The sequence below is a fragment of the Cervus canadensis genome, chromosome 4 (assembly GCF_019320065.1).
Source record: "Cervus canadensis isolate Bull #8, Minnesota chromosome 4, ASM1932006v1, whole genome shotgun sequence".
Classification (NCBI taxonomy): domain Eukaryota; kingdom Metazoa; phylum Chordata; class Mammalia; order Artiodactyla; family Cervidae; genus Cervus; species Cervus canadensis.
In genome coordinates this window covers 10,079,422-10,099,195 of record NC_057389.1, presented here as the reverse complement: position 1 = coordinate 10,099,195, position 19,774 = coordinate 10,079,422, and the positions used below count along the sequence as shown (strand labels likewise).

At 36.7% G+C, this 19,774-nt stretch overlaps 1 pseudogene; it reads right to left on the bottom strand.

The window, feature by feature from the left end:
• Nucleotides 1–4,060: 4,060 nt before the first annotated feature.
• On the bottom strand, nt 4,061–5,043 carry LOC122440802 (annotated as a pseudogene).
• Nucleotides 5,044–19,774: the final 14,731 nt, after the last annotated feature.

Genomic DNA, 19,774 nt, shown 5'->3' with positions numbered 1-19,774 from the left:
ATATATCCCATTGGTTCTCTTTCTTTAGAGATCCTTTCCAATGCACACGCTATGCTATAAAATGCTAAGATATATAACATTTCTCTCATTATCGAAAGTATCCTTACAGCCAGGTGACTACTCACTACCAAATGCTTGAAAATAGCTCTACTTACATTTGGTAGTTCAATATCTAGGAAAGTCTGAATACAGTGAGGTAAATTAACAGCCAGCTCATGGACCCCAAGGGAATGGGGTCACAAGAGTCAGACACGACTTAGTGACTAAACCACCACCATATTCCAAGAACAAATTCTATTTAAGTGTCTGCTATTAATCCCATTTCCCTGATAGCTCAGTTAGTAAAGAATCCACCTACAATGCAGGAGACCCTGGTTCGATTCCTGTGTTGGGAAGATCCGCTGGAGAAGGGATAGGCTACCCACTCCAGTATTCTTGGGCTTCCCTTGTGGCTCAGCTGGTAAGGAATCCAACTGCAATGTGGGAGACCTGGGTTCAATCCCTGGGTTGGGAAGATTCCCTGGAGGAGGGAATGGATACCCACTCCAGTATTCTCACCTGGAGAATTCCATGGACTGTATAGTCTATGGGGTTGCAAAGAGTCCAACACAACTTAAACTTTCACTTTCATTAACCCCTTGGGATAAAGAACAGCCTTCCTGTATTGATGACTCTTTCTGCTTCTTTCCACTCACTAAAATTCTACTAAACTTTCAAAATGTGGCTTAGCCTGTGTCCTCCATCAAAACCCTGCTGATTATTTAAGTCACATAGATGTTTCTTCTCTTTGAAACAATTGAGTACTGTTTCTTCACCTGTCGTCTTGTTCTCTGATTGTTCTTGACTGTATCTTAGGTCTACAATTAGATTTTGAGCTCCAGAAATTCACCTGTGGATTTGAGCAGGTGATCCACTAAACAAGTGTCCAGAAAGTGCTTGTTGGTTTGTTAGTTTGACTTGTAGCAGCATGGAATATGGCTTTTTCAGGAATATGACCTGTGGGGGAATAACTGATCTGTTCCATGACAATAATAGTCTATTCAACTGACCATAAAAGCCTAAAAGAGAGTGCAGTATATGTGTAGAATCAGCATAAAGGATGATTCAAGACCAAACACTAAATTGTAGACTAAGAATGTTTTGGAGCTCCATTAAGATTGTCAGTTACATATATATTTTGCATGTTATACATAAGTAAAATTATTTTTTAATTAATAAGTATGTCTGATAATATTTATAGCCCTCTTCTCTCACATATATCTAACCACCATAAACTTTTACTATTATCCTAATAAACTTTTTTATTATCCTAATAAAAAATTAAATCCTAATGACATTTTTAAGACATCTGATCATACTAGGCCAGTGACATTCACGATGTATATATTCAGAGCCATTCACAAATAGAAACATTCACAAATTCATTCTGCCATGAATACACTTTCTTGCTTAAATTTTAGTCTTATGGCTAGGAGCCATCATTGGTAGTTAAATTTATTTTCAGAGCATTTTATATCCAGAATAAAAGTTAAATCACCTCTAGGGAGTTTTCCTACATGTTCCAACAGGTAGCAATAATGAATGATTCTTTGCAATGTACATGGTTTAACTGTCAACTGAGCAATGTATTCCCTCACATAGATTTTCAGCATATGCATTTCAAATTTGCCACTCAGAAAATGATCACTTTACTACCTCTCAGCGATTATTGAGAGTGTATTATTGCTGGAAATATATGTGTCTTTTATTTGGAAAAATAAAATATAGGGCACTAACCTAATCAGAGGTGGCAAAATGGAAGCTTAGAGTTCAAAACCAGACTAGAATGTATTTCTTCTCTTCCTCCTTCATTCCTGTCCTCCCTCTCCCCCTCCCTTCCTCCCTCTTTTCTTTCTTTTTTTCTCATCATTAATGTCTTAGTTGGGAAAATTTTGTATTAATTATATATTTGTGATTTATTTAGAGGAATCAGAAGATCTGGCAATAAGATTAATGTTTCTGCATGGCTCTGGCTGAGTTTCTCCTTAAGACAAGTATTGTTCTTTCATCAACCACAGTCCTTATCTTATAATATTAAAGCTAAGAATGGTCATTGAAGTGATCTAGTTATTAGGACAGTGACAGACTTTATTCACATTATTATTATAGACTCAGCTTTACCTTTAAGGCCTGTCCCCTGATTCATGGCCAAATGTGTTTGAGATCCTCATTATAGATTCAGTTTTCTCTGCCCCACCACCTCATCTACCATTCTATGTGGCATTGAGCTATAAAAGATAATACTCCTGAAGTTCTCACACTGCTTCAGAAGATAAAGGGCATCTTCAGAATTGCACATTTCAGCACCCCTCCTCTCCCAAGGCTGGCAATTTTAAATGACTACTTGCTTCTGCTTTCTCATTTATATCACTGACAACTTCCATTAAGGAGGAGTTGACAGAATAGTTTCAGAGTATCCTGGTGATAAGTTGTTTAGCATTTATTTTGCTTTAGTTAATAGAAACCTTTGTGTTTTCATCAGCAAGGAATCTCTCCATGAAGATGTGTTTTTGCTTATAATGAGGATTTTAAAAGGAAGAAATGGAAAAGTGACATCTAGCTGAGTAGACTGGTTTTAACATTAAGCTTTTGATGCTGCCCAATATGACTTGTCTGTAGCAGGAGAGGAGTTACTTAATTTATCAACACCACAGGCTAGAGGGAAGCCCGTTGTGTTAATTGTCCTCATAAATGAAAACCAATGCCTCGTTGGGCTACAGCATATCATTGTGCCCAGACACTTCATGTCTGATGGAATAATAAGTGACTTCGCATGCAGAGCTGCGTAGCACACGCAAAGTGAGTCTCAGCTGTTATTACTCAGCATAGCAATCTTCCTGTACCTCAAAACTGGTCTCTTTCTGAAAAACAAAATAGAAATACTTTTCATTGTAAAACAAAAGCAGAGTGAGCCACATATGTCAGATATTTTGAACAGAAAGTCAGTGGTTCCCTCTTCCTTCTATTCTGTCTTTTCATATTCTCTAATGAAATTTTGACTGCTCATCTGCTATTTCCAATCCCAGGCTTACATGCTGATTTTACTACCTACTTACCATTCTATGGCAGGCAAAGGAGCAATAGGAGGAAGTGTTGTATTTTTCTATGGAAAATTGTACTTTTCTAGATAAAATTGATGTATCTCCTATATGTCACACACTACCCATGAGCAAAATATTTGAGATTGTTTTTTCCCCAAAGAAGACAGAATGACTGAGAGGAAGTCAGAAAAGCTAGCTCATTTCTTTTTTTTTTTTTTAACTAACTAAGGAATTTTATCCCAGTCATATACCGTGTGAGCTTCATTTTGCATTAACAGAAGTCAATTATATTCATAGTAATAAATACTTTAGAGAATCATAAGACATAAATGTAGAAAAAAGATAAAGGCTAAAATGTTAGTGCAAATTATAGCAAGGGGTGATAAAAATAATGTCCTTTTAATACTTTCTCATCTGAGCCCCTTAGATTTTGGCAGCATTCTGTCCCCACGCTGAGGTGATGTCCTGGGAATGGGGACATCTTGTTACCTGTCCCATTTACCAATGATGTCATGTTGAATTTAGTTTGACTGTGCCCTGTCTATAAAGGAAGATATCTATGTCAAAAACTTCCTCATCCTTGATTCAGTCTCCATCCCAGCTGGATAAAGCCACATCCCATTCAATAAATGCCTACCCAGGAAATAATTTGGTTTATCAATTTTTTTTTATTTTTAAGAAATTAATGGATTTTGGATTAAAGACAAGGAAAAATAGCAATGATAGCAACAATAATAATGAGAGGAAATACAATGTAAAGGTTCTTGAAATTAGCACGGGCCCCTTTGTGTTCATGTTTATCTCATATAGATAACTTATATTAACTTAACTTATATATAATGTAACATAGTATTTATACATATTATCTCATACATCTCATATTAGATTGGTGCAAAAGTAGTAGAAGTTTGGGACCCTAAATTTTAAATCATTATAACTAGACTCAAACACATCTTTATTAATCAAAATAGGACATTACAGTCAACACATTTTTGCCAACAAGAAATAAGTTTGTTTATTCCTGTAGTGTAAAAATTTGTGCTTCGGGATTTGACGAACTCTTGGAAAGCATTTTCTGTATCCTGATGTGGAAACACTTTCCTGGAAAAAAAGTTTTTGAGATGCTTGAAGCAGAGGTAGTCAGTTGGCTAGAGGTCAGGTGAATATGGCAGATGAGGCAAAACTTCATAGCCCGATTAGTTCAACTTCTGAAGCATTGGTTGTGTGACGTGCAGTCAGCATTGTGGCAGAGAAGATTTGGGCTCTTTCTGTTGACCATTGCTGTCTGAAGGCATTGCAGTTTTCAGTGCATCTCATTGATCTGTGGACCATAGTTCTCAGATGTAATGATTTCACTGGGATTCAGAAAGCTCTAGTGGATCAGAAAGGTGGCAGACCTCCAAACAGTGACCATGACCTTTTTTTAGTGTAAGTTTGGCTTTGGGAAGTGCTTTGGAGGTTCTTCCAGGTCCAACCACTGAGCTGGTCATCACCGGTTATCATATAAAATCCACTTTTCATCGCACATCACAGGCCGATCAAGAAGTGGTTCATTGTTGTTATGTAGAATAAGAAAAGATGACACCTCAAAATGACAATTTTTTTACTTTGTGACCAACTCATGAGGCACCCATTTACTGAGCTTTTTCACCTTTCCGGTTTGCTTCAGGTGCCGCGACTGCGGAGTGATCAGCATTGAGTTCTTGGGCACCGCCTAATGCAGATGTAAGAGGGTCAGCTTTGCTGGTGCTCTCTTTGTCAACTTCCAATGGCTGGCCACTAAGCTCTTCATCCTCACAGCCCTTGCCTCCTTTGCAGAACTTCTTGAGCCGCCACTCCCTGTATGTTCCTTAGCAGTTCTTGGGCCAAATATGTTGTTCATGTTGAGGGTTGTTTCCACTGCTTTATGACCCAGTTTGAACTCTAATACACAATCTCTCAAATTTGCTTTTTTGTCTAACATTTCTGTAGTCTAAACTAGATATAAACAGAAAGTAATAATTCAGTAGCAAAAATACATAAAGCAAGAAATGCACCTTAAGATGATGTATGACACAACCGCATTTATTTAGGACTGTATACCAATATCAAATGGCAAAGTTCAGAAATACAGAACCGCAATTACTATTGCACCAACCTAATACATACAACCTGTATTATTTCATAAATATATGTACGTATGTAAAGTCCAGTCCTACCATCTTTATCTAAGGTCACTCAGGTCACACCGTAACAAGGTGCTGGATCTGAGCTACCAGATGTGGTTTTTCATTCCCCAAATCTAGTTCTGTAATTCTGAAACAACAGGAAGTGAGCAAGGAAGTTCATGCACAGTGGCTGCTAACAGAAGGCCTTTAAGAACTTCGTTCTGGCACAGCAGCAAAGTGACAACCTGCTCAGACTGCAGAGAGGGCTAGACTAACATTCAGGCGGGGCGAAGCATGCCATATGTGAGAAAATCATATGGATGGATCGAGAGGTCAACAGGTGCCATCACCTTGTGTATTTAGGGTAATTTATCTAGTTGCTCTACAGACAACTATGGTTTAACTATACAAGTTTATTTTTCATTCTTTGTAGTCCGATGCAGATCAGATATCTTCCCAAAGTCTTACATCTGATTAAACCAACTGTAAAACACAGCCTCATAGTTGTATAGCAAGGGAAAATGAAGTGCGAACGCGACATGCCAGCTGCCAGCTGCTTGGATCTCAAAGTTACACATGTCACCTCATTTCAAAGATAGCCATATGGGACCATCTCATGGCAAGGAAGGCTGAAAATTGCAGGTAAGCTGTTGCCGTCATTCCACGGAGGCAAGATGGGCCACCTGACCCCAAATTTGATTCAGATATCCAGGCTGATGACGCTGCACATGCAACAAGAATGTATATAAAAGATGCATTATTCATACAATGAGGCTTTTTTGGGGAGAAAGCAAGGAAGGTTCCCAGACAGGCCCCAAAATGTGCAGATAAGGTCAAATTGGTGTCCAGGGTATCTAGGTAGGGTGACTGGCTTGGTGTTTTATGGTGCTCGGACGTTTATGGTGAGAATTCTTTTATGAGGCTAAGACCTTGTAAGGCTTGAAATTCTACCAACACCAAAGGAGGGTGCATCTGGGCTTCCTAACCAGCCTGCCCCGAAGAGAGGAGGGGGATGGGTGAAGGGGTGTGGCTTGAGGTGGGGTCAAAGCCTTCACTGTATCTCGCCCCTGATGTTTGACAGATGACTGAAGTGCTTCTTTAATTTTCATTTGAACTTTTATGTAAGTCTCATGGTTTACCTGACTCTTTGTGGCCTGTAGCCTTAAGCTGATATGTGAGGTAAAAGTTCCCCTAAGTGGCTTGCTCAAAAGCCCAAAACTGTGTTTCTTTGGAAGTGGAATGAGGGTTTTGTCACACTGTTGTGACTAAGCCTTGAAAGGAATAAGGAGCATCTTGCTGAGGACTCGTCAATCGAATGTGTTGTAAAGATGTTTGTGACTTTGACTCATATTGTCAAAATCTCTGAAGGAAGAGATTCCACAGTTTTTACCCTCAAGGAAGAACCCTTGGCTATGAAATCATTGTTGCTTCCATTGATCAGATCAGATGGGAAACAGCCCAAAGGTCTGTAAAAATGTTCAGAGGGGAGCTGCTGTTTGCCAAGAAATATGTGGTCAGATGACCGCTTGAAGTTTAGTTAGCTGTGCTGACATTTCAGTCCCATGCTTTACCAGGAGCATCCTAGTTGGATGAAAAATGGCAGTTTTCTAGAAAGTCCCATCACACGTAATCATGACATTGCCATCACCTTTGATGTTCACGGGGGTCTTGGTCCAAGGGAGGGGTGGCCCCCCCAACATCATGCTGTTTGTCAAGGGACTGAGGACAGGAAGGGGTACCTCCTCTTATGGATAGGATAAACTCCAGGGATCAGGTTTGACTCTATCCTATGGGTATACTTTTCATTTAGGCAAGGAGGCCTCTGTGGTTGTGCTAACCTTGCAAGATGTTTCTATGAACCAAAGCACAATGGGCATCTAGGTATACAGAGCTACAGTTTACGGCTGTGAGAGGCTCCATTTCCAGGTGATCGGAGTATGTGACCAGCAGTTGCCACTATAATGGCATAGTGTGAAGTTGACGAAGGCAATTTCTTGTTTCAGAAGCCAATGAACCACCTATGGTCATCATGGGTGATACAGATCCTCCAAGAGGCATGAGAGGATGTTGCTGAGCCCTCTGCAATGAAGGGGTTTCTTGTCGGCATTAATGAGAGTCTCTGTTGTATTGCAATTTGGACAGATTCCATAGCCTTTTTTGGTAAAAGTCTCGTTCAATTATGGGTAGAGTGGTGAATACCAGAATCAATGGGCTTAAGAAAAAAAAAATATATTCATAAGGAATTTGTTGCCTCCAGAACACAAAAAGTCCTATAAAATATGTTGAACTTCTATTAATATTGTAGGTTTTGAGATGGTAAGTGGATGTTCTGACAGCATCAGAGAAGGGGTGGTGTTCAGTTTACCAAAAAATTTTCAGGAATTAATTGAAGCTTTATAGTATGTGTGGGGCAATGGCCTAGCCCCTTTATGTCAGCACCTTTGTGACTGTTTCTATGTCCTGAATGAGTATGTCAGATATTTCAAGTGAATCTCAGAGAAGAGGCATCAGTGTGATGTCACACCCAATCCTCTGGAAAAAGTTGTCTGTAGTTAAGACATATTCATACACTTTATTTATAGTAATCTCACTTAAAATCTGGCAGCTGAATAAATACTAGTTGCTCATCAATTTTGTATCCCTTTTCAATAGCTGATTATGAGTTTGAGTAAACTCTGGGAGTTGGTGATGGACAGGGAGGCCTGGCGTGCTGCAGTCCTTGGGGTTGCAAACAGTAAGACACGACTGAGTGACTGAACTGAACTGAACTGAATCTCTTATTCTGATGGCTGAGCAGTAAAGAATCCGCCTGTAATGCAGGAGACATGGGTTCAATTCCTGGGTCAGGAAGATCCCCTGGAGAAGTCACAAAGAGTTGACATGACTGAACATATACACATGCAATCTCTTATTCTTGAGTTTGAACTCAAGCCCCACAGTGTTGTCTGCACCTTTCCAAAGTTAAGAACATCAGAACTTGTCATATGTGTATGTGGATAAGAGGATGTTTTCACAGTATGTTTAACAGGAGCCATTTAGAGTCTCCCACATTTTAAATCTTTCTTCCCACCTGTTATTGTGATCTCATTCCACCATTAGCAATGTATCAGCCTGGATTAAACCATGGTTTATTCCAGGAATCCCTTGCAAAATACAGTTGGAAAGGAATCCTCTTTAATATAGTTGATATAGTTAATTGTTGATTATGAATTAATTTCTCATAGTACTCAGTACAGTTGTGAGAATATGTGCAATAAAACAGAACTTTTTATAGGAAGGAGAGAATGTAAGAGTTAAGGATATGGAGGTTCTACTTTCTTTCTTTCTTTTTTAAATTTATTTATTTTAATTGGTGTCTAATTACTATACAATATTGTAGTGGTTTTTGCCATACATTGACATGAGTCAGCCATGGGTGTACATGTGTTCTCCATCCTGATTCCCCCCTCCCACCTCCCTCCCCATCCCATCCCTCTGGGTCATCCCAGTGCGCCAGCCCTGAGCACCCTGTCTTGTACATCAAACCCGGACTTTCAGTAGGTATATCCAAATGGAGTTTCATAAAGTGGTTCTTGGTTTCAAGGAGAAAATCAAGTGAAGATATGGAAAACTGACAAGATTGTCTACACCAGCCTTAAAACTTTCTACAGGTTTATTAACTTCAATGATGGCAGTAAAATATTAAGAGCATTTTAGGGAGTATGCTTTATATTTGTATTGTTTTCCAAAGAGTCACAAATAATTGGAGTTAGGCAAAAATGTGAAAGAACTGATTTATCCCATACTTCTTCAAGTAAGGACATCGGACACCAGAGAGAGCTGAGTAACTGATTCAAAGTCGGAAGCAAGGTTTGGATCAAGGCTTACTTTATGGCTGTTTGCACTCTATCATGCGAGCACAGTGAACAGTGTGCAGATCTCAGTCTGGGTTAAGTCTTTGCTCTTTTCCCGTCTCCACGTTTATCTTTGCCCTTCTCTGTATGATGCTCATCTGGGCCCTACTTGCACTTAGGATCCAGTTCAGAAGACCTCTGTAAGCTCAGTCTGGATCAGGGTCTACTACAGTGTGGCTTCTGTGCAATGTAACTTTAATCTTACCTAGTACTTATCACATAGAGGATCCTGAACTGTTAAGTTACCTGTCTTTCAGACACTGCTTATATCCTTATGTCCTATTCTTCTTTGTATCCCTAATGGTAATAACTGTCTCTAATCCCTCTCCATAATCCCGCTGTGGCTAACACAAAGTAATTGCTAAACAAGTGACCACCTGCTAGAACTCTCATTTTATACAACATGAATTTTCTTTCTCTATTTTTACTTAACTATAAGGTTAAATTCCCTTGTATGTAATGTGAACTTCAAAAGAGACTGATCTGTTTTTCCTCTACCAGCCATAATTTGCAATATCATAATGGATACTAATATTTATCTTTTCAGGTTCAATTGTCTTTCTCTTCACCATACGCTACTTTTCAAAACTTGAATTCATTGTTATTTCCCAAGCTTGTAGCCCTGCCATTTCCATTCCCCAGTGAGGTCTCCAAAACAGGACAAATCTGTTTAGAAGGATACATTATAATTTTCATTTGTCATAGTTCCATTCATTTATTTTACATATCTGACATATATTTTGACACCTTCAGTTCCACTGAAATATTCATAATTTTCCCAGCCTCAAGCAGTGTTCTTAGTAGCCTCTATAAATTCAGAACACACTAGAAGGATAAACAATTTCGGGTTATTTTAACTATTTTGCATTGAACACAGACACTTTTGTCAAATAAAAGGAACAATGTCAGAGGTGTAAGAGAGCAATGGAAATCTCTACAGAAAAAAAGTTACCAATACTTCATTGGAGGAACATTACATGAAACTTTTATCATGATCATTTCCCAACTATGAAAGAAAAGTAGACATTTTATCCAAGTGCATGATAACTATTTTAACTTTCTATATTCAACTTCTGTTATGGGAGAAATTCCTTTGGCTTCTCTAATTGTATTTTATTTGAGAGATTTGAATATGTTTAATGTTGGACTCGATGGACATGAGTTTGAGTAAACTCCAGGAGTTGGTGATGGACAGGGAGGCCTGGCGTGCTGCGATTCACGGGGTCGCAAAGAGTCGGACACGACTGAGCAACTGAACTGAACTGAACTGAACTGAATGTTGGTATAAAAATTATACCTTGCACACTTCCTCAAGAATGCACTGTATGAGACCATTCAGTTCAGTTCAGTTCAGTCGCTCAGTCATGTCTGACTCTTTCAACCCCAAGGACTGCAGCATGCCAGGCTTCCCTGTCCATCACCAACTCCCAGAGCTTGCTCACTCATGTCTACATGAATTCAGATAATGGTGTCATTATCTAGTTCAAATTAGACATCTTCATCATTTTCAGGGAACATGATACTACGTTTCAGTTTATTGTTATTTTGGGACTTTACCTTAAATATATCTACAATAGCATAAAATGATGTGCTGTACTCAACTGTGAAAATTATTAAAGTGTAGGCCACATCAAGAACTACGGAGTGTTTGAGATTTTTATATTCAGTTCAGTTCAGTCACTCAGTCGTGTCCAACTATTTGCAACCCCATGGGTTGCAGAACACCAGGCTTCTCTGTCCATCACCAACTCTGGAGCTTGCTCAAACTAATGTCTATCAAGTGGGTGATGCCATCCAACCATCTCATCCTCTGCCATCCCCTTCTCCTCCTGCCTTCAATCTTTCCCCAGCATTGGGGTCCTTTCAAATGAATCAGTTTTTCACATCAGATGGCCAAAATGTTGGACTTTCAACTTCAGCATCAGTCCTTCCAATGGATACTCAGGACTGATTTCCTTTAGGATCAACTGATTGGATCTCCTTGCAGTCTAAGGGAGTCTCAAGAGTCTTCTCCAACACCATAGTTCAAAAGCATCAATTCTTCAGTGCTCAGCTTTCTTCACAGTCAAACTCACATCCATACATGACCGCTGGAAAAACCATAGCCTTGACTAGATGGACCTTTGTTCGCAAAGTAATATCTCTGCTTTTAAATATGCTGTCTAGGTTGGTCATAACTTTCCTTTCTAGGAGTAAGCATGTTTTAATTTCATGGCTTGCAGTCACCATCTGTAGTGGTTTTGGAGCCCAAGAAAATTAAGTCAGCCACTGTTTCCACTGTTTCCCCATCTATTTGCCATGAAGTGATGGGACCAGATGCCATGATCTTAGTTTTCTGAATGTTGAGCTTTAAGCGAACTTTTTCACTCTCCTCCTTCACTTTCATCAAGGGGCTCTTTAGTTCTTCTTCACTTTCTGTCATTTGACATTTCTCCCATCAGTCTTAATTCCAGCTTGTGCTTCATCCAGCCCAGCATTTCGCATGATGTCCTCTGCATATAAGTTAAATAAGCAGGGTGACAATATACAGCCTTGAAGTACTCCTTTCCCGATTTGGATCCAGTCTGTTTTACCATGTCCAGTTCTAACTGTTGCTTCTTGACCTGCATACAGGTTTCTCAGGAGACCAGTCAGGTGATCTGGTATTCCCATCTCTTTCATAATTTTCCATAATTTATTGTGATCCACACAGTCAAAGGCTTTGGCGTAGTCAATAAAGCAAAAGTAGATGTTTTTCGGGAACTCTTGTGCTTTTTCAATGATCCAGTGGATGTTGGCAATTTGATCTCTGGTTCCTCTGCCTTTTCTGAATCCAGCTTGAACATCTGGAATTTCACAGTTCCTGTACTGTTGAAGCCTGGCTTGGAGAATTTTGAGCACTACTTTGCTAGTGTGTGAGATGAGTGCAATTATGCGGTAGTTTGAACACTCTTTGACATTGCCTTTCTCTGGGACTGGAATGAAAACTGACCTTTTCCAGTCCTGTGGCCACTGCTGAGATTTCCAAATTTGCTGGCATATTGAGTTCAGCACTTTCACAGCATCATCTGTCAGGAATTGAAATAGCTCAACTGGAATTCCATCACCTCCACTAGTTCTGTTCATAGTGATGTTTTCTAAGATCCACTTGAGTTTTCATTCCAGGATGTCTGGCTCTAGGTGAATGATCACACCATTATGATTATCTGGGTCATGAAGATCTTTTTTGTATAGTTCTTCCGTGTATTCCTGCCACCTTTTCTTAAGGTGCCATCTTTTCTCTTTCAGAGCTGGAACATGCTTCTCAAATGCTCAAAATTTGCTAAATAATTTGTATTATTTAACTGATATTTATTTTTTTTTAAATTGGTATTTTAGGGCAACCATAACACCTGGGCAAAGTATTCCTTTGCAGTGGTGTGGCATAAAAGGACAACACTTTTGCTAGTTAATGTTTCTTTATTCATTGACTATTTTAAAAATCAAATCCAAGATTTGTAATCACATCTGCAACTCATTGGCCAAACCTTATCTACCACCTGTTTTTGTAAATAAAATTTTATTATAGCACACAATTGGCTGCTCATTTATGTATTGCCTGTGACAAATGACAAAGTAGCTGCATCAGAGATTGTGTGGCTCGCAAAGCTGGAAGCCTTTGCTGTTGGTCGTTTCACCCAAAAGTTTTGCTAACTTTTTTGTTTCATCTAATCCTAAACTTGGCCAGCAATCAAAGAAAGGCAGCAGTGTCAAAATAAAACACCCATAATTGGAAAAGGCACTTTAAGGATATATCCTTAGAGGTTATAAGTTATTTTCATGGTCCTAAAGTATGAAGGAACTGCAGTAATATTCATTTACTTAAAAAATAAAAATGTATTTAATGCACTCTGTGATAAAGATCCGAATAAACTGTTTCAGCCATACAACTATATGCATTTCCCAGTTAATAGATTTTCAAACTTTTTTTAACAGTGTATTGAGAAAAGATAGTGATTATTGAATTAAATGTGTCTCCCTATTTTTATGCATCATATGATTTACATTCTCTTTTCATCATCTTCACCTGATTAAAAGGACAGAATAATGTAATAGATTATGAACAGTAACATAAATTGTCAGAATTATCTGAATTTTCATTAACATTTAAAACAGAATGCTTTTATCCTTTTAATTTTTAAAAATTATTCCAACAAAAATTATGCACTCATTTGTCTTTAGGCTAACTTACTTGAAATTGTAGAAGAGCATACCTGATATTTTCTATGCCAGTAACTTTTAAAAATAAATCATACCAGAAATGAATTAATGTAAGTTTTAATATTCAAATTTTAATTGTTCTGTATTTTAAATGAAAAATTCTACAGAGTGATTTTTCATTTAAGGGAGAGTAAAGTTAGCTCAGAACTTGAGAACTAAAATCTCTCATTAAATTAATAGTTTTACCTAGTTCTATCTACTGAAGGGCAGTCCATTAAGTTTAATCCCCCTATTTTTTAACAGCTTTATTGAGGTATAATTTACATACCATAAAAGTCACCCATTGCAAGTGCACAATTCAATGATTTTCAGTAAATTTATAGAGTTGTGTGGCCATTACCACAATCTAGTTTTAGAACATTTTCAACACCTCAAAAGAAACTTTATACCAACTTTCAACCAGCCTCACTTCCAGCCACAGAGGACCACTGCTATGCTTTCTGTCTCTATAACCAGACTTGTTCTGAACATTACACTGAAGAGGAATCATACAATATATCATCCCTTGCATCTTTCTTCTTCCACTAAGCATAATATTTTTGAGGTTAATCCATTTTTGAGCATATACTAGTGTTAGTATGCAATATGTACTACTATTTTATTGCTTTTTATGACTAACTACCAATATACATTGTTTGGATATTTTGTTAATCCATTACTGTTGATGAATATTTGCATTATTTCCAGTTTGTCCATTTCAAATAATGTTACTATAATAATACTGATACAAATCTTTACATGGATATTGTTTTCCTTTTTCTTGGAGAATATGTAAGAATGGAATTCTTGTGTTGTGTGGTTGATTTATGTCTAACTTTTAAGAAACTGCCAATTAACTCCCAAATTAATTTTGGAAATGCCTATACAATAGCATATAGCTTAACCAGCAATGTTGAGTATATTTTTGCATATCCTAATAAAGATGGTATTTTTCATTTTTTGAGTATAGTCATCTCAGTGTTTGTGTAGTTGTACTTCAATGTGGATTTTTCTTTGTATTTCACTGATGACTAACTTAAGCATCATTTCATGTGCTTATTGGTAATTCCTATGTTTTATTGAAATTTCTATTCACTTTGCCAAGTTTTAATTATGTTGTTTGTCTTTTTATTATTGGATTGTGTGTGTTCTTTGTATAATCTAGATAAAAGTTCTTTATCACACATGGGATTTACAGACATTCTTCTTAGTCTGTGACTTGTTCTTTGTTTTTATAATTTTTTTTTGAAGTACCAAAGTTCAAAATTTGTATTAAACCCAGTTTATGGAATAGGCTTTTGGTATTGTGTCTATATTTTAGTCCCAGCCTATATCATGGAGATTTTTCTCTGTCATAATGCAAATTTACAGTTTTAGTTTTTAAATCTAGGTCTACGATACATTTTGAGTTAATTTTTTGGCATGGATCTAAGATTATTTAAATGCAGCTATCTATTTCAGAATCATTGGCTGGAAAAAATCATTTCCTTCTTGAATTGCCTTGGCACTAATATCAAAATGTTCTATTCATCGATAAGCCTATCCTATGCCAATAAGACATTCTTGATTACTATGACTTTATAGTAAGTTCTGAAATGGGGTTTGCTGTTGTTTAGTTGCTAAGTCATCTCTGACTCTTTCTGCAACCCTTGGACTGTAGCCCAACCAGGCTCCTCTGTCCATGGATTTCCTAGGCAAGAATGCTGGAGTGTGTTGCCATTTCCTTCTCCGGGGGATCTTCCTGACCCAGGGATTGAGCATTGGCAGGCTGATTCTTTACAACTGTGTCATCAGGGAACCCCAAATTGGGGTTGGTCCTCCAAATTTGTTACTCTTTTTCAAAATTATTTGGGTTATCCTAGGTCTTTGAATTTCCATATACATTTTAAATCATTTTATCAGTTTCTACAAAATAAAAGGCTGTTGGTACTTTAACAAGAATTGTGTTGAATTTATAGATCAATTTGGAACGACTGTCTAGAGAACACCGAGTCTTCCATCTATTACATTCATTATGCAATTGTTATCTTGTATTTAGATATTCATCGATTTCTCTCAACAGTAATCTATAGGTTTCTGCATACATCATACACTTTTCTTGCTAAGGCATTCCTAAACTCTGTATTGTTTTTCTCCTACTGCAAATTCTCTATTGTTTTTCTCCTACTGCAGTTTCATTTACAGTAGGGGAAAAACAATGCTCATTGATTGCATACAGATGGATGATTAAGTTTTGTATATCCATCTTGTATCAGGTAGCCTTCATGAATTCATTTATTAGTTCTAATAGTCTCTTTTTTGATGGATTCATTGAGGTTATGCAAACAGAATCATGCCATCCATGAATAAGATAGTTTTCCTTCTTCCTAACATGGACGCCTGTTTTCTCCCTTCTTGCCTCTCCTCTCCTCTCCCTTTCCCTTCCCTTTCTTTTCTGTTTTTGTTTCATTAGAGCTAGAATCTACAAGCGCCAGATTAGACCTCCTTGTCTTGTTTTTTATTTTAGGACAAAAACATTCAGTTTCTACCACTAAATTCCATGTTAGTTGTAGGTTAATTGGAGTCATTCTCAACAGGCTGAGGAAGCACCTATATATTGCTAGTTGTTAAGCATTTTAAAATCAACGAGTATTGGATTTTACTAAATGTGTTCCCTTCATCTCAGGATGACAGTGTATTTTTATAACTTTATTAATATGGTATATTAATTGATTATTAGATTTTAAACAAAGCTTTCATTCCTGAGATGAATCCCTCTTGGTCACGGTGTATGATTCTTTTTACACATTGCCTGGTTTACTTTTGTGCATGTGTGTGTGAGGATTTTTATCAATGTGTATGTGGGATATTGGTCTGTAGGTTTCTTGTTACATTTTGGTCTGTCTTTGGTATCAGGATCATACAGGCTTCACTCAATGAATGGAGAAGTTTATTCTCTTTTCTGAAAAAAAAAATCTTTTAAATTTCTAATGGAATTACCCACTGAAGCTATTCGGATTTGAGCTTTACTTTAAAGGAAGATTTTAAGCTACTAATTCAATATTTAATTACCTATTACTAATTTCATTTGCTGTAGGGTTTCAGGTTTTTTAATTTTCTTCTGTAATTTTGGCTATTTCTAATTCACACTATACATTGTCCATATCTAAATTCCTTAATTTTTTGGTATACAGTTTGTTAGTTCTTTAAATGTTGAGTTTTAAGCCAACTTTTTTACTCTCCTCTTTCACCTTCATCAAGAGGCTCTTTAGTTCCTCTTTACTTTCTACAATTAGAGTGGTATCATCTGCATATCTGAGGTTATTGCTATTTCTCTCAGCAATCTTAATTACAACTTGAACTTAATCTAGCCTGACATTTCTCATGATGTAGTCTGCATATAAGTTAAATAAGCAGGATGATGATATACAGCCTTGATGTACTCCTTTCCCAATTTTGGACCAGTTTGTTGTTCCACATCTGTTCTAACTGTTTCTTCTTGACTTGCATACAGGTTTCTCAGCAGGCAGATCAGGTGGTCTGGTATTCCTGTCTCTTGAAGAATTTTCCACAGCTTGCTGTGATCCACACAGTCAAAGGCCTTAGCGTAGTTACTGAAGCAGAAGTAGATGTTTTTCTGGAATTCTCTTGCTTTTCCTATGGTCCAACAGATGTTGACAATTTGATCTTTGGTTCCTCTGCCTTTTTAAATCCAGCTTGTATGTGTGGAATTTCCCTCTTCACATGCCATTGAAGCCTAGCTTGAAGGATTTTGAGTATTACTTTGCTAGCATGTGAAGTGAGTGGAACTGTGTCCTGGTTTGAACATTCTTTGGCATTTCCCTTCTTTGGGTTGGAATGACAATTGGCCTTTTCCAGTCCTGTGGCCACTGCTGAGTTTTCCAAATGTGTGGGCTTATTGAGTGCAGCACTTTGACAGCATCATCTCCTAGGACTTGAAATAGCTCGGCTGGAATTCCATCACCTCCACCAGCTTTGCTCATAGTAATGCTTCCTAAGGCCCGCTGGACTTCACACTCCGGGTGAGTGATCACACCATCGAGGTTATCTGGATCATAAGGACCTTTTTTGTAAGCTCTTTTGTGTATTCTTGTCACTTTTCCTTAAACTTTTCTGCTTCTGTTAGGTCTATATTGTTTCTGTCCCATATTTGCAAGAAACATTCCCATTGTATCTCTAATTTGCTTGATGAGATCTCAGTCTTTTCCATTCTATTGCTTTCCTCTATTTGTTTGTATTATTAAGAAGGCTTTCCTATCTCTCCTTGCTATTCTTTGGAACTCTGCATCAGATGCGGGTATCTCTCCTTTCTCCTTTGCCTTTCACTTGTCTTCTTTTCACAGCTATTTGTAAGACCTCCTCAGATAAGCATTTTGGCTTTTTGCATTTCTTTTTCTTAGGGATGGTTTTGATCACTGCCTCCTATATAATTTTGTGAACCTCCAACCATAGTTCTTCAGGCACTCTATCAGATCCAATCACTTGAACCTATTTGTCACTTCCACTGCATAATCATAAGGAATTTGGTTTAGGTCTTACCTAAATGGCCTAGTGGTTTTCCCTCCTTGCTTCTTACCTAAATGGCCTAGTGGTTTTCCCTCCTTGCTTCAATTTGAGTCTGAATTTTGCAGTAAGGAGTTTATACTAATAAATTTTAGTATGTTATGTTTGTTTTCTTTCAGTTTGAAATTTTTCTAGATGCCCTTGTATTTTATTCTTTGGCTGTTTTATTTCTTATTTAATTGTGTGTGATCCAAGAAATTTCTTTGTGTAATTTCAATTCTTTTTAAATTTTTGAGATTCATTTTATGGAGCAATGCATTATCTCTCCTGAAGAACATTGCACCTGTGCTTATGAAGGATGTATAGTCAATGGTTGTTGGGTGGATCATTCTATAGTTAAGTCAGTAAGGTTGATAGTTTATGCTCCTTGATTTTATAATTGTCTATAATTATTAAAAGTGATTTGTTGAAACTTTAGACTATTATCTTTAAATTGTCTATTTGTTTCAGTTGTATCAGTTTTTATTTCATGCACATATGTCATATGTGCATACTCTTTTACTTTTAAAGATTTAACCAATCAATATGTATATATATTAATATTTAGTAGTCTTCTAAATTTACCCAATATATGTTTTCATCTTATTACCAGGATCATCCTGGTAACAATATCAATTTCAATTCAATTTCAATATCAATTCAATTCAATATCAATTTCAATATCAGTATCAATTTCAAATATTGAAATCATTTGTTCACTACTTTCATACTGAACAAATGAAAATCAGTATGTTTACTGTGATTATATTTTATCCAGTGAATAAACTATGAATGAATAAAGAATTTATGTAAACTCTCCACTTAAAATTTTAATTACTAATAAACTGTGGTCTTTGGCCAGGTTAATATGTCTTAAAATTCCATATACACACCTCCTATGCCCAAATACTGTATTCATTTGAAAGCTACTCAAGAATCATTTGAAAGATTGATTAATGAATTACTTTTTTATACACTGAGTAAAAAAATAAGTATGGCATTTTAGGTATGTGTATAATCAATTCTAATTTGTTCAAATTTTGTAACTATGTTAATCTCATATTGTTTTACCACATAGAGGGAAGATAGCACATTTGAAATTAGGAACCATATTAGAAAGTAAAGTTAATGTTACTTTACATTGTTGGTACTAATGCAGACTGTGTAATATAAGCATTCACTTTATCAATAACAAAATTGCTTATTTGCTAAATGATGATTCTTGAAGTATATTTATTCCTTATTTGAAGAAAAATATTATAACTCAGCACCATAGAATAAGACCCTTCTTAAGTTCCCTTAAATTCATAAAACAGTAGAATGATGCAAGGAGCTATTTCTTAGATGGTTACCCTATGGTAATGAGCATATAATATAAAAGAAAACCAGTTGTCTTTTTATTTCCAATTAAGTCAACAAGTCTAGTTAATTCTTTCTTCTTTTCATACAAAGGACAAATTCCCAGAACTGAAAATGTTGTTGGAATGAGTATAAGCTTCTTGTTATTAGTTTTCTGTCAGCAAGTAAATTATAACTGTACAATGTTCCCTGTTATGCGAACTTCTTTTTTCATTTAAATGAATAAGGTTTATATTCTTGTTAAAACGCTGCACATTTTGTTCCTATACCTTTCATATTTCTAGAATATAATAAACACAGCATATTAAAAAAGCTAAAAATAATTAAAAACAGGAAATGAAAACAGTGTCCCTGTAGCATTCTTTGCACTTTAAAATTTTTTCCTGCAAGCATATTTGCAATGCATTTTACCCATAATAAATCTGATAAACATTTTATTTTAATATCCTTGTACTTTTTATATTAACCATTCAGATGAGTAAAATAGCCCAGGGTGTTTTTATATGAAAAATGAGAAAAATAGTTTGCCTAAGTG